The 14,900-nt window shown below is 43.6% G+C and overlaps 1 pseudogene across 1 annotated transcript; it reads right to left on the minus strand.

Moving 5' to 3' along the window:
• Positions 1 to 4,562: 4,562 nt before the first annotated feature.
• Positions 4,563 to 6,564, minus strand: LOC148862027 (putative sugar phosphate/phosphate translocator At1g12500 pseudogene; annotated as a pseudogene). Its single transcript, XR_016113190.1, has one exon. The product of XR_016113190.1 is annotated as a putative sugar phosphate/phosphate translocator At1g12500 pseudogene (transcript).
• Positions 6,565 to 14,900: the final 8,336 nt, after the last annotated feature.

The raw sequence follows: 14,900 nt of genomic DNA on the forward strand, positions 1-14,900 counted from the left end.
TGATTTACTTTTACTTTTTAGATTAACTCTATTTTGTTTGTTTGTAAAGCTCAGTTTGGAAGGAGTACAAATACAAATATGCAGAGTACAAAATTTTGTATTGTATGTTATTTTGTATGTATTTGTATTGTATATATTTGTATTTGTATTCTTCCCAAACTGAGCTTGAGGCTGTATTTGGTTACAGTGCAATTTTATTTGCACTAGTACAAATGTATGGAAGTGCAAATGTAAAAAATGCAAATTCTCATTTAATTTTGTTTTGGATTTCACTTTATTCTGCTTCATGTCTTAATTTGCTTTATTGTATGCAACCAAACAAAATAAGCTAGAATTTGAAACAAAAATGTCAGAACTTACACTCAAATTTTAGCTACAAGTCCTTATCATTCATGATGAAGACTTGAAGTGTGTAAGTCATCTGACCAATGTATAGCCACTACCGTTCAAAATTGATTTTCACTATTACTGTTTTTATATTTATATTATATATGTATATCACATGGAGAACAGAGTTGGCCTTTGATTAGAACCAAGTCATGAAAGGATAGTTTGACTTGGATAGAGTTAAGGGCTTGTGGCAAGTTCTTAGGCTCAGTTTGGAAGGAATACAAATACAAATGCAAATATGTAGAATATAAATTTTTAACTTTTTTACTAATTTCTATGTATTTGCACCGTACATATTTGTATTCTTTCCAAATTGAGCCTTAGAAGAAATTACAATCCTTAAAAACATTGTATCAACAAGGAGGGATTAGACTAAGCCAAGAGCCTTTGGGGTCAGTTACAAGGCCCAACGTTCAAGCAGATATCATCGGCAAGTATAAATAGGGCCCATAGCTCTTGAGCATGTGAGAGTTTAATTGTATCCCGAACGCAAAACAAGGACAAGCTGTCAGATCATTTATTTTCAATATATTTTGAAGGAATTATGATCACCTGCCAACAAAACAAGCTCCAACACCCTACCAAATTCTCGCTATAAAACTAAGGCCTATCATTAAAATGGGACCCACCATGTGTGAGATGTGCGGTGTTGGATATTGTTGGTAGGGTGTTAGAACTTATTTTGTTGGCAGGTGGGATTTGATCCCAAGTTTCTGCTAAGACCAACCAGCTGGTTGGAAACTTGCTAATCAAGACTCCTGAGCTTTCAATGATCCGCACTTCATATGAAACAGAAAGAAAACAAGAGAGTGAAATAAACAATGATGTAACCTCCACTTTATGTGGTGGAGAATTTAGGAAGGTGGTGCAAAATTTGCACTAATTTTGCAATGCATAATTTAAACTGCCAATGAGTGCAAAAGACAAAAAAATGTGCAAATTTTTGTACCAGTTAGGAATGCAGATCTGATTTAGGTGCAAATTTTGTATCCATTTCAAATTTGCATTGTGAACACATAGAACCAAGGTCCAAAGTATATTGGGAACTTCCTGATACACCCCTACAGAGGGTGTGTATATCAGGGTTTTCTGAACCAAATTAAAAAAAAAAAAAAAAAACTAAAAAAACTATCAATAATGCCCAAAACGCCTCTACAAGCGTATCTGTATTTTGAACCTTGCATAGAACCTGCAAACAATTTTTAGGAGAGCAAAAAAAAAGGCACCTTAGTCCAAATAGTCCATTATCATATAGAAGGGTCAGTATATCAGTTCTCCATGCGGGACAAGAGTCCTTATCACTGGAAAATTCAAAGTCTCAATTATGAAACCGAATGAGTTCAGGCTTCTGTGCAAGGGCAGATATTTAATGTGGGCATCATGGCCTGTGAGAGAGCATGCTTATTCGACTATGATTTGCATTTTTTCATGACATGGAGTTTGTGTTTTTTGTCTCATTTTCATTTATAGTAAGGTTTAAAACATCAATACAATACTCCTAATATAGGGTGTGTGATATCAGTTTCCAGCTAGGGCATGGGTGGAATGGCCAATATTGATGCCATTCCTCCATGCCAGTTTGTATCCGTGGATATTGATACCATTCTTTTCATGTCAATTTGTATTGGCCAAAACAGACCATACATTAATATGCACCAATACAATTTTGGTAATTGAATTCAATTTCAAATTAGTTTCCATTTATTAATCCACCGTTCATGTCCCTTATTTGGGGATGGACAAAAATTAAGAAAGCAATGCTATTGGAAAGATTTGAACCTAGGATCTAAACTAAGGGCATTTACCACTAACCAATAAGCAATCTCCATTGACATAGAAATTATTAACGTAAAATAATATTTATTTAAATCGTGTCATATTTATAATTAAAATAACTATTTCTATATTGAATAAATGATATACGAATGATCTATCAAATCTATTAATCTATACTAGTGGAAGGGTACATGTTATGCACGTGTGTGTTAGGATAAAATATAAGTTGACATTATATAATCAAATTTAACTCTTACGATCCCCATAGAAACCAAGGCAAGTATCTGCTTTACAATTGTATAGATTTATGTCAATAAATGCTTTTAAGATTTTTAGTAATTTTAATAAAAGTAGTAAAAAACAGGTTAACTTTTTACTAATGATATAATTTACAATAAACAATAGCATATTTATCATTTAAATAAATAATAATGTTGTCTATAAAAGTAATTAAATTAACATTAGTAATCTTCAAGAAGATATATAGCCATTGCCTAATATATATAATCATTAGCTAGCATATTAATAATTTAACATGATGTTACCTTTTTTTGTTGGTAATATAAACGAATAAAATAATAGAATGTAAAATAATTTTTTAGTACAGGTCTTGGAGTTAAGGATCTTTTACGTTCTTATAGATCTAGTGTATTTTTTAAATTAATTATATATTTTGGTAATTACTAATTAATGATTAAACTTAAATAAATTAAACGATATTAATGGCCTTATACACGTAGTAATTTGTAAAATAATATATAGTATACCACTTGCACTCCCATGCATTTGTAATTTTGTATCCCTTTATACTCTCCTCATTGACGTCAAAAACAAAGTAAGGTAAAACCTAAAGCAAAAGTTAACCAAAATCTGCACTCCCATGCATTTGCACCATATAAAAGTAATAAAGAAAAGAAATTACAGTGCAAGCAAGGAGAACCAATCAACCCAATCCAATCTCATCGAAAACACAAATACACATGCACACGTACACCTTTATTTTCAGGAATTATGTTGCCAGCTAGCCACATACCTGATCGAGTTGCGCACTACCCACAGTTCCTTTTGAATGGATCCAAAATATAAATGCCTGGCTTTCTTCCTATGCTTCAATGCTTGCTTGAATTCTGCCCCAATTGACATTTCCTTTCCCTACGGGCTAAAGGAGCGTCTCTAACCTGCTGCTGATAGCCTTTTCTTTCTCTGTAATTTATATTCAATTCAAGGACAAAATCCTCTGTGCTTGTCCTTGCTAATGATTCTATTGTAGGCATTCATTCTTAGTTTCAAAAGAGCACGTTAGAATGACAAGAGAACAGGATTTTCATAACCACGAGCTCAAGCGCCTGAATTAGGAAATGCTTTTCCAACAAAAGTGACTCAATTTCATGTATCTTAACTTCAGGCTTTATCCATCCAAATATTGCACTCCAGAATGGTGCCAACCGACAGAAGTCAGAACTGTAAGCTGTTCCACTTCTAATAGTAGAGTCATTTCCAGTGTTAAACCAGTAGATCAGGAGGAGCTCGGCTGACTCCTATAGCTCGCATTTCAAACTCCTGAAGTTTGGTGTTAGGAAGGAGAAAAAAAAAAATCCGAAGGGCACCAGATTTGCAGTACATCCATTAGTCGATTGAATATCATAAGAGCATAGACCACCAAGCATCAACTGACGCAAATGGTTCCCCAAGTAATTTGTTTCACAGAGAATCAGAGATAACAGTTAAATTAAAATGCATTAAAAAAAGAACCTAGAGAAAGGGCTATTTTTTCAGGAACTAACTATATTCCCAATGAGATCTAAGCATGAATACCTTTCAGTAACAAACACCCAATTTTCCAGCATAATTTCACAAACGCTAAAACCCACACTCCATCTGGAATTCTGGATCTTTAATTTCAAACCAACAATTAAAAGAGTCTTTCAGATTAGACAAGTGAGTAAGTAGAGAAACAAAACCATCGCCAATCTGGGAGAAACAATAGTTTCCTTATCAATTAATGGAGGAGCAGTTCAAGCGGAAGTTGATCTAGCTAGAGAGATCTTTCAGAAACAAAAACCTACAATCAACAGCTCAGAAACCAAATCATGTCTAAGCTACTCTGATTGCAGGTTTTACAGCACTTGATGACACCAATATCATCCACACAACAAGACTAGTTCACTAGCTACTTAGAGAAGTTCAATTCTCTGTTTTAATGTAAATCGCCCAATTGCCAATTTACCACGGATGTATAGGCAGGAAGTTTCCGGCCTGTGCTGAAGAGCTTCCTACTAAAATAAGGTTGGATTGCAACTTGCAACCAATAACTGATTTTGGTGAGAACTACTACAATGACTACTAATCAACCAAAAAGTTAATCCCTCCAATGAAGCAACTAAGCACTTTGGTAGTTGGTACCAACAGAAAGACTTGACTTTCAAAGAATACCAAAAACAATACATCTTCTTAATATTATATAATTAAGATGGAACAAAATATTGGGAAAACATAAAAATAACAGAGTTCAAACAACAGGAGGGAAGGGTGCTCTCAAGTTTGATGAACTGGGAGAAGATATTGCTTAGCATTTACTTCTCCCTGCCACAAGGCTACAGAACACCCAAAAGAATCCCAATCAATCATCTGTGTTCTTGCTGCAAGAACCAACATGTAAGAATTACATATAGAAGCGAGTGGAAAAGAGAACTTCTTTGTTCAATTCTCACCACCCCCATCAGGATCAGAGAATAAAGGAAAAATAAGGAAATGGAAGAGATCGCTTTTCTTTACTCCACTGTTCACCCTATACAGTCGATTCGATTAGATTCGGTTCGATCTTTCTCTGTCTTTTTAGCTGTGGTCTGTAATTGATGAATTTGAAGGACAAAGGGAAAAAGCCATAAAGCACAAGATGGGGAAAAGCGCCTCCGGCATACCTGGCTAGTAATGGATAAATTTAATGAGCTGTAGCTTTGGATCTCTTCTTTGCTTCGCTGTAAAGCACAACCCCCATAATTGTGACGGCAAATCCCGTCATCCCCATTACCGTCACCGGATTTCTAAAGATCAACACTGAAATAACGGCCGCAACGGCAGCCTTCGCATTCCCTAGCACCTGAAGCGTCAATGCACTGGTATGCTTCGTGACCAAGAAATTTGTCAAATTCACCAAATAGGCGACAGTGGCATTCCCCAAAAGAAGGAATATAATAAAAGAATCATGTCTAGCCTTCTCTAGAGTAACCACCGTTACATTGCCCTCGATGTAAAGGGTAAACGGGAGCAAAATCAAAGCAGCCATAGGAGCCATGTACAGAAGCAAATTCATGGAATGAAGCTTCTCCGCCTCCGATGTCAAAAGTATCCCCTGAACCACCGATTTCAAAGCTCGGCCGGCGGTTGATCCCACACAGATCAAGAAGCCGAACAGATGGAACAATGGTTCGCTATTGCTAGCCAAAACGATACCGAAAACGACGGGCAACAGAGCAAGATAGACTTCCGCCGATTCCTTCTTACAGGTAATGATGAAAGCAAAAACGGCAGTAAAGAAAGGGGTGGTGGCGCCGATAGCTTGGTTGAAGGAGACGGGAAGGTAACGAAGAGAAGTGTTTCCGCAGACGACGGAGAAGCAGAAGATTGCACTGAGAGCAGCGATCTTGAGGAACTGACGACGAGAGACGATGTGCTGGAAGGGGACGAACTCCAACCAGTGGATGGCGATGAAGCTGTAGGCGGCGCAGGATAGCATGTGGATCATGGTAAGGAAGATGGGGTAACGATAACCGTAGTAACTTAGCAGGTACTTATTGAGGAGGAGGACTCCGATGTTGGAGAAGTACCATGATGCGATGATCAGGGCCGTCAATAGGTTAGGAGACAACAAACTCCCAATGCCGCTGTTCTGGTTCCGTACGTCGCCGGTTGGGGTCGCCGGAATGTCGACCACCTGCTCGGACTCTAGTCTCGGGTTGCTCATCCGCCTCGTCGTCCATGTTTGTGCTTCAACCATGGCCTCTGGCACCGGCTTCACAAAGGCAAAAGTGGAAACAATATGGCTTCTCTAATCTCTCTCTCTCTCTCTCACCTCTTTGCAGCAGAGCAGAGAGAATAAAGAGACAGAAAGAGGAAGTACCGATCTGGAAATGGCAAGGAGAGAGTGCAGAGATGACGATTGATGATGATGTGATGATAGATGTTGGTTGGGAATTGGGAGTGTGGATAGATCTAATCGGACGGCTGCTGTTTAGATTTAAGTTAGAGAGGAGGGATCAAAGGCGGTGTAGGATGAAAGAGAGAAATGGAGACTTGGAGAGGAAGAATCATTAGATACCATCATACCACGTGAGGAGGAGGAGGCGCTGAATGCATAATAAGAGTGTCGGTATTGGTTGCTTTACCTTAATTAACTACTCTAGTAAGACCCCAAAATCTTTCGGGCCGGAAAATAATGCTGGTTTGGTGCCCAAATCCAAACGTGAGTGTCAAAACGGGATTTTTTTAAGTCTCCCTTAACTGTCATTTCTTTTTCTTTTTTTCGCTTCGTGGGGCTACACAACAGGGGCCCATCCCCTTTCCCTTAAGTCCTTAACCCCCAACTCCTGGTGGCAACGGGATTATTTGATCCTACGTCTCTATTCCGCCGAATCAGAGAACCTACCAACTGAGCCACCATCAGTTCGCACTATACCCAACCAACACACCAGGTCGATTTCTGAATATGGCCCAACGCAACTCCACTCCAGGTCGATTCACACGAAAATCTCTCGACTTTTATGGCCTTTTGCCTACTCCCTAGACCCCTAGGGGTGCTAACGCTCATGGTTATCCGAACCAGTAATATTGGTTTTTGAAAATCGGTAATCGAAATCGAACCGGTGCCAATGGGTTAATTAGTTGATTGGTTTGGTCCATCGATTTTTTTGTTTTATTTTTTATAATATATATTATAAAAGTATATAAATATATAATACAAAATTATAAAAATATATATAATATTATATTTTAAATAACAAATAATATATCATATATTATAAATATATTTGATGAGGACAAATTTGACCCTTCGCTGACCTAACAACACGTGGCACGATAGGACCATTGCATGACACTTCAATGCCACACGAACAGTTACGGATCCCACTAAGTCAAGGAGGTAGACCTCATAACTAGTCCAAGCACCTCGTATACAACTCATACACCTCGATAGAATAGCTAGTAGCACCTCGTCCAGTCGAAGTGACCTCCTCGTTATCGATCCAATCGACTTCGGTGTGAGGAGCGACCTCCTTGAAGACTTGTCGACATGTTGTACCTCGTTAGTACCAGTCGAAGTGACCTCAACGTGAGGAGCAACCTCCCTCAAGGACTTGCCGACCTAACTGAGGTCCAGGTGGTGACCTATGAGACGTGCTCACCGACCACTACATGCATCCCATCACTCCCGAGCCTCTTGAAAGTTGGCTCCTGCACCAAATATTTTGGAGGAAACCAAATAAGGCACAAAGCTTGGTCTATGTGTGTGACTGCCTCCAAGGACTTCGGACCAGTCAGGCACATCTTCCTGGAGATCTTAGACACGGTGCATGAAGCCCACACCAAACAATGCCTATATAAAGGTCTCAATCTCCTCCCTAAGAGAAAATGTACGTGCGATCTAGCTCTCAAATACTAGCAATCTTGCTTTCAGCTCTCTCTAAAACCTTCAATTCGCTAACTTAAGCATTAGAGTGCCCACACAGGGTAAAGCACCCTAGACACTCTGACCTGCCTTCTTGTAGCTCGACTAGGCGACCTAACTAACTCGACGTCTGAGTTGTCCTCCGGCAAGGAGCACCAGATCACACATCATCAATTGGCGTCGTTTGTGGGAACTGCTATACAAAAGTTAAGTTCTCATCCGTTCTTCAAGTCTTAAGTAATGTCATCCTCAAGCAACAACAACAACACCTAGATCGAAAGAACTTCCCAAGGGCAAAATCAGAACAATCGGCCCAGACAAGTTCCAGTACACCTGCCCGGACAAAACCTCCCAACCTTGACTGTGAGGCCGCTCCCGCATGTCGAGCCCTACATGCTCTCTGTGAGAGTTGATGACCAACAGATTGTGAGGCCACCCTACAGGTAGACATGTTCATGGGTCAAGTAGCCCAATAGCCCGACCCGCACCCCGACTGTGTTTCAGGCTGGGCTCGGGATTTGTCAAAAAATCTCGACCCAGCCCGATTCAGCATTATATATTTTATAAAATACATAATGTGTATTTTATATATTATATAAAATATATAAATAATATAATATTTATTGAAATATATATATTTTTTATAATTTCTCTCTCTCTCTCTCTCTCTCTCTCTCTCTATTCAGTCGCTTTAATAGTAGGAACAACATGGGCTAAATTTTGGACTTGGGCCTAGGCCCGGGCTTGGGCCCAAGTTGTAGGCCTGATGGTCGGGTCGGGCTCAGGCTCGGGCCTTAGAAAAATCTGTTAATACAGAGTGAAAGCCCGACCCCACCCGGCCCATGAATGGGTCTACCTACAAGTCAAGCCCTCCATGGTTCCCGTGGGAGTTGATGGCCAACAGATTGCGTGACTACCCCGCAAGTCGAGCCCTCCATGGTTCCTATGGGAGTTGATGGCCAATAAACTGTGGAGTCACCCTCGCAAGTCAACACTATCGAGGTGACAAGGTGTTTGTAGGCCAAGATGCTAAGAGCGAACTAGCCTGTTAAAATTTCAACGATTTGACTGAGACTCGCTTTGGTGACCTGGACTTGCCGGCTCTCAACATAAGTAATTAGCCCGAACAAGCCTCGTCATCTCTGTTCATGATGTCGCCCCTACAAGTTGAGCCCTTCGCGATTCCTGTGGGAGTCGATTGCCAATGGATTGCAATCGCCCTTGCGGGTCAAGCCTTTCAAGGTTCCTATGCGAGTTGGCGACTTGCAGTTAGTAGAGCTATCCCCGTAGGTTGAGCTCATTGTAGTATCGTAGTAGATGACTAACGTGTCCGAGGACTGACACAGTGTAGCCGTGGCACGGACTCACCATTCAAACATTGATAGTGATGCACATATCAATGGCACCATCACAAGGGGGCAAAAAATAAACGACCAGCTCGGGTGAGATTCAGCAATCTGGCCTAGATTGTCTCTCAGCCCAACTGGAGAGCTCACTATTGATCGAGCCCTCCATGGCTCCTGTGAGAGTGGGAAGCGAGCTGAATGTGGAACTGGCCTCATAGGTCGAACCTTTCATGGTTCTCATGAGAGTAGGCGACCCCGTAGACAGTTGAGCAACCACATCAAGGTGAACCTCCCATGGCTCTCGAAGTAGACGACCAACAGTTGAATGCAGACCCAAGAGAGTCAATTCTATGTGATGGCATAGATGCAACCATGTTTAAAGCTACTACAGAATGATCATCTGCTTTGGTGACCTGGTTAAAATGAACTCTAAGGGGAAGCCAAAACCGCTTTCACCATGAAGGCCCCTAAGCTAACCTCGAAATGTGTCGGCAACAGGTAGTCCACCCTATGTAGGTCGGCCCCCATCTATCTAGCTCGACATCATTTTGATGGCCAAAATTATAACTGCTTTGGCAACCTGGACGAGCCAACTTGAAATACGTGCACGTCGGCGAAAATCTACTAAGGGGAAGCCAAACCTCTTTTAGTTAAGGCCCCCTACGTCAACCTTAGGATAAATCGGCAGTTCGACAGCTTGACATCATTTTGATGGCCAAAATTATGAGCAACCGCTTTGACAACCTAACCCAATCAAATTCTAAGGGGAAGCCAAATCGCTTTCAACATTGATCCCCCCTAAGCCGACCTCAAAATGTGCCGGCAACAAGTAAGTCGACCTATGTAGGTCAGCCTTCACCTATCTAGCTTGGCAGCATTTTTGACTTTGCCGCTACTACACTACATCGATTGCAAAGGGCAAAGGTATCTCATCACCGACCTGATAAACAAAAAAAAGAAAAAAAAAACGAAGGAAAGGAAGACTTTAGAGTGGATTTCATACAACCAGCGAAATAGAGCGCAAGTCACCTTAAGCCTCATCTTCAAACAAGCTACACCCTTCGCCGAAATGACCTCGACTCAAGTGTGGGGGGCAATTGATGAGGGCAAATTTGGCCCTCCACTGACCAAGCAACATGTGGCACGATAGGACTGCTACATGACACCTTAATGCCACACGAACAATTGCGGATCCCACTAAGTCAAGGAGGCAAACCTTGGAACCAGTCTAAGCACTTCGTATAAAACACAAGCACCTCGACAAGGCAGTTGGTAGCACCTTGTCCAGGGATGACTTGTGGTACCTCATCGTTACCGTTCCAATTGACCTCGACGTGAGGAACAACCACCTTGAGGACTTTCCAACTTGTGGTACCTACTCAGTATTGGTCAAAGCGACCTTAGTGTGAGAAGTGACCTCCCTCGAGGACTTGCCGACCTAACTGAGGTCCAAGTGGTGACCTGCAAGATGTGCTCGCTGACCTCCTCTACATGCATCCCATCACTACCAGGTCTTTCGGAAACAGAATAAGGCACAAAGCCTGGTCTACGTGTGTGACTACCTCCGAGGACTTCAGACCGGTCAAGCACGTATTCCTAGAGATCTCAAATACGGTGCATGAAGCCCATGCCAAACAATGCCTTTATAAAGGTCTCATATCCTCCCTGAAAGAACGTATGCGTGATCTAACTCTCAAATACTATCAATCTTGCTTTCAACACCCTAAAACCTCCAATTCACTAACTTAAGCATCGAAGTGCCCACACCAGGTAAAGCACCCTAGACACTCTGACCTGTCTTATCGCAACTTGATTAGGCGACCTCACTAGCCCAACGTCCGAGCTATCCCCCAACAGGGAGCACCAGATCGCGCACCATCAATATATATAATATACATAAATATATAAAATATATAAAAATATATATATGCTGGTCGGTTCAGTTAGCCATCAGTTTTCTATATTGGTTAACCGAAACTGAATTGGTATCTTCGATTTTTTTAAAACACTGAACCAACCAGTTCGGTTTCAGTCGATATGTTTTTTTGCTCACCCCTACTTTCCCCCCCAATTTTCACCCGAAAGACCCGATTATAATAAACTACTAAAAATATTATATATATATATATATATATTATAATATTAATTTATTTAATATATAATCCCACACGTATATATAGATATATTGGGTCGGGTCTGCATTGGTTTGGGATTGAGTGGAACCAATCCCAAACTGATGGTGCGCAATCCGGCTGGTCCTATCTGTCAATGATCTTGCCTCTCGCTGGAGCCGAAGGTGCCTGAAACGGGGAAGAAAGCGAGTATCTCCGGGGAGGAACCCGGTGAGAATGCTCCGAAGCTCACGTTAGTATCCTCAAAGGCAAGATGATAAACCAGATGGCGCAAAGTTCACATACCTTGCTCTTGGGGGTAGAGAGCCTTTTATAACCACTTCGCGCACTCACTCCTAAGCTTCTGTCAGGTCGGGTATGATTACCTGCACCTCTGCTAGTTTGGGTGTCCTCACTCCTGCTGGGGCAGAACTGCCACTGCTCTCTGTCGGAGCCATCTCTGTGACTGGAGATGGCGGTGGCAAGTGGCGGTGGTAGGTGGCCATTGGAATGCAGATGTCAAGCGTCAGGTCTCAAGTCAGTTAGGTGCGCCTCCTCGAGATACGGACTCCTTCGATGTCAGGTACGGTGCAGTTGTCCAGTTCGACGTTCCGGAGGCGAAGTGCTGGAGTGGTGTGCGAGGTGAAGTCTTGAGTTCGGGTAGAGATGTGGCCCGAACTACCATGGGGTGGGCCAGTTTGGGTTGTTGCCTGTTGTAAGGCTCGGGGTCCAAGGGAGAGCTCGCACTCCTCGTGGGGAGTTTGGACCGCGTGTTCCTCTTTTCGGAGTTCATGCCTTGGGCGTATCATTGTGCCGAGCTGTTGCCTTTCCACGTGTCAAGTGGTTATGAGGCCAGGCCAAATCTTCCTCCATCAATTGCCCCCCACTCCTCGCGCTAAGGGACTTGTCCTGGCGCGGAGAGTTTGCGAGGTGGCTGGTGGATTTGTCCCGTACTCCGAACTGGTTGACTGCTAGCGCGAAGTACGTGGTCGTCAGGATTTTTTTGGGTTTCTCAAGCACCGAAAAGATGGGAAAACATGCCAATCTGTCCATAAATGCTGATAGACGTAACAACGCACGTTTATTTCAAAAATTCAAAAAGCACGCTGCTGGACGTGACGGCGGGCATCTTTTCAAATTCAAAAAACGCGTCGCTACCGCCTTTAATGCGAAGAGACGTACGCTGACGCCCTTTTCAGTTTCGAATGACGTGCGGCCAGTCACGTCTCGGTCTGAGGAGATGTGCGGTCAGCGTGACTACGGGCCGTTGGATTGGCCTTGATCAGAGCCGTTGATTCTTGGCTACTGTGGGTATAAATAGTGGGGGACCCCAGTCGTCGTCATTATCCCGCATTTTGCTTCTTGAGCTCGCATCCAAGTTTTAGTTCGCGTTCAAGCCTTCATCTCGCGTTCATGTTCCCGTAGTCCGTTTGCTTTTTTTTGGGTGAGTACTTTCCTGGGATCCTTCTCCTTTTGATGCCTAGTTCGGATAGCTCAGATAGTTCAAGGGGGTCAGATGCAGGTTCTACGAACCGAGTTGCATCCCCCGACAGTCCTAGTGAACCAGAGGTAGAACTCGAGGAAAAGTTTGAACCAATAGGTTGAGTCGCCTCGGGTGATTTGGCGTCCTCCTCCCGTCAAGGTCGGACGTTGGACAACTTTGGGCCTTCGACCATGACGCCTGAGGGGCTCTACTCCCTCATTACCCAGTTCAACTTGCCTGGGGAGTATACCTATTTTATACCTTCGGGCAGTTTTCCTTGGGAATACGGTCCTGATGAGATCATGATATTCCGGGAGCAGCTCACTATCAATTTGCGCCTACCTTTCCACGCCCTTATAATCGAGGTCATGAACCACTTCGGCGTTACTGTTAGCCAGCTTCACCTGAATTCTATTCGTAACTTGGTGGGGACAATCTCCTTATTTTGCGAACAGATCTTGCCCTTAGACTTAGAGATTTTTTCTTCCATTCTGATGCTTAAGAAGCAAGCGGGTCCCTTCCCCGAGCGTAGGCGAGCGTATTACCTGTCTCCTCGCCCGGGTTTTAAACTTTTACATGATCTTCCCAAAAAGGTCCCGTCGTGGAAATGAGACTACTTCGGGGTGCGAAATGCATTGGGGTGGCTGTTCCAAACCGGGTGAGGGTGGCTGCCCCTGATGCCGGTGTTATGCTTGACAAAGAGACAGAGAAGGGCCTTCGACAATGGGCACAACTTGGGCTAAAATGCCATCAGTATCCGACGGAGGTCAAGCTCATCGTGACCGGTTTGAGTTCGGGTAGGTTCCTTAGAGGCTGTCTTTTGTTTTTGCTCTATTCTTTCGTTTCCCGTGATGCCGAGCTCTTTTGCAGGTGTGATGGACTTAGAGAAGACTCGTGGTGGGAACCTGTTTCATGCCATGAAGAGGAGGAAGCGAGTCGCCAAACGAACTCGTGCCGATCTACCCTGAGATGCGAAGCCCGAGGCACCAGACTACCCGTCAGTGGATCCACCCATGGAGCCCGAGATGGCCCCTCCAATGCAAGAAGCGATAGGGGCCCCTTATGCCGAGGCTACTTACACGGGGGCTCCCACTTACTCTGGGTATGCTTATACGCGAGCTAGGCCCTCAAGATCGGGAACCCAAAGTGAGTTCAGAAGCGTGTTGTCACCGAACCACGCTCTTCAGAAGAGTAGGGAGGCCATTTATCCTAAGGAAGTAGCGGCATGGGCCGAGCTTCCTTTGAACCAGGTGGCTTGTCGTGCTACCACTCACGCCATGGTGGTAAGTCAGCGATTTCCTGTCGAGCTCTTTGTTTTTCTTTCTTGCTATCGTTCTTTTGATCATTTGTTATTTTTCCTTTTGGTAGGTGAATTCTTCTATCCACGCCTTTGCGGCCCAAGTGGAAAAGGAGCTCAAGGTAGGCGCGAGTTGCCGAGGAGGCTTCCCGTGCTGCCGAGGCGGCTACCCGAGCTGCTGAGGTAGCTTCTCGCGCTACACAGGCCAGGCTGGCAAGGTCTCGGAGAGATACCGAGGCCATGGGAGTTGTGGTGAAGCACATGGCGGACCTGAGGCTCGATGCTGACCATATGCCGATTCACCTATCAGTTCACCGTTGGCACTTTGCTTGGTGCTCATGCCGAGGTCCTTGTTAGCCCGGCATCCTAGCCCTTAGGCTCTGGTATCGACTTGGTCCACTTCGCTTGGTGATCTATAGGAAGTATCGTCTCAAGTTAACGACATTCCAAGCTCGGAGTACTTGTTTGCCCTCTAAGGTTTCGAGCTCGTATGCCCCCCTGAGCACACTCTTTACTCGGTAGGGCCCTTCCCAATTTGGTTCAAGTTTGCCCACACCGGGCTCGGGTGCCATGATCTTACGGAGGACCAGGTTGCCGACGCAGAACTTCTGCTTTTTTACTCTAGCATTGTAGTACCGAGCTACTCTTTGCTGGTAAGTTGCGGTCCGGATGTATGCGAGGTCTCTTTCCTCGTCCAATAGATCGAGGTTGGTACGCAACTCATCTCCGTTTGACTAATCGTGGTATGCTTCTAGTCGTAGTGTAGGTATTTCGATTTCCGCCGGGATTACCGCTTCGGTGTCGTAGGTGAGGTTAAAGGGGGTTTATCCCA

The sequence above is a fragment of the Nelumbo lutea genome, chromosome 4 (genome assembly GCF_056320005.1).
Source record: "Nelumbo lutea isolate HS-2025 chromosome 4, American lotus-T2T, whole genome shotgun sequence".
NCBI classification, from domain to species: Eukaryota; Viridiplantae; Streptophyta; class Magnoliopsida; order Proteales; family Nelumbonaceae; genus Nelumbo; species Nelumbo lutea.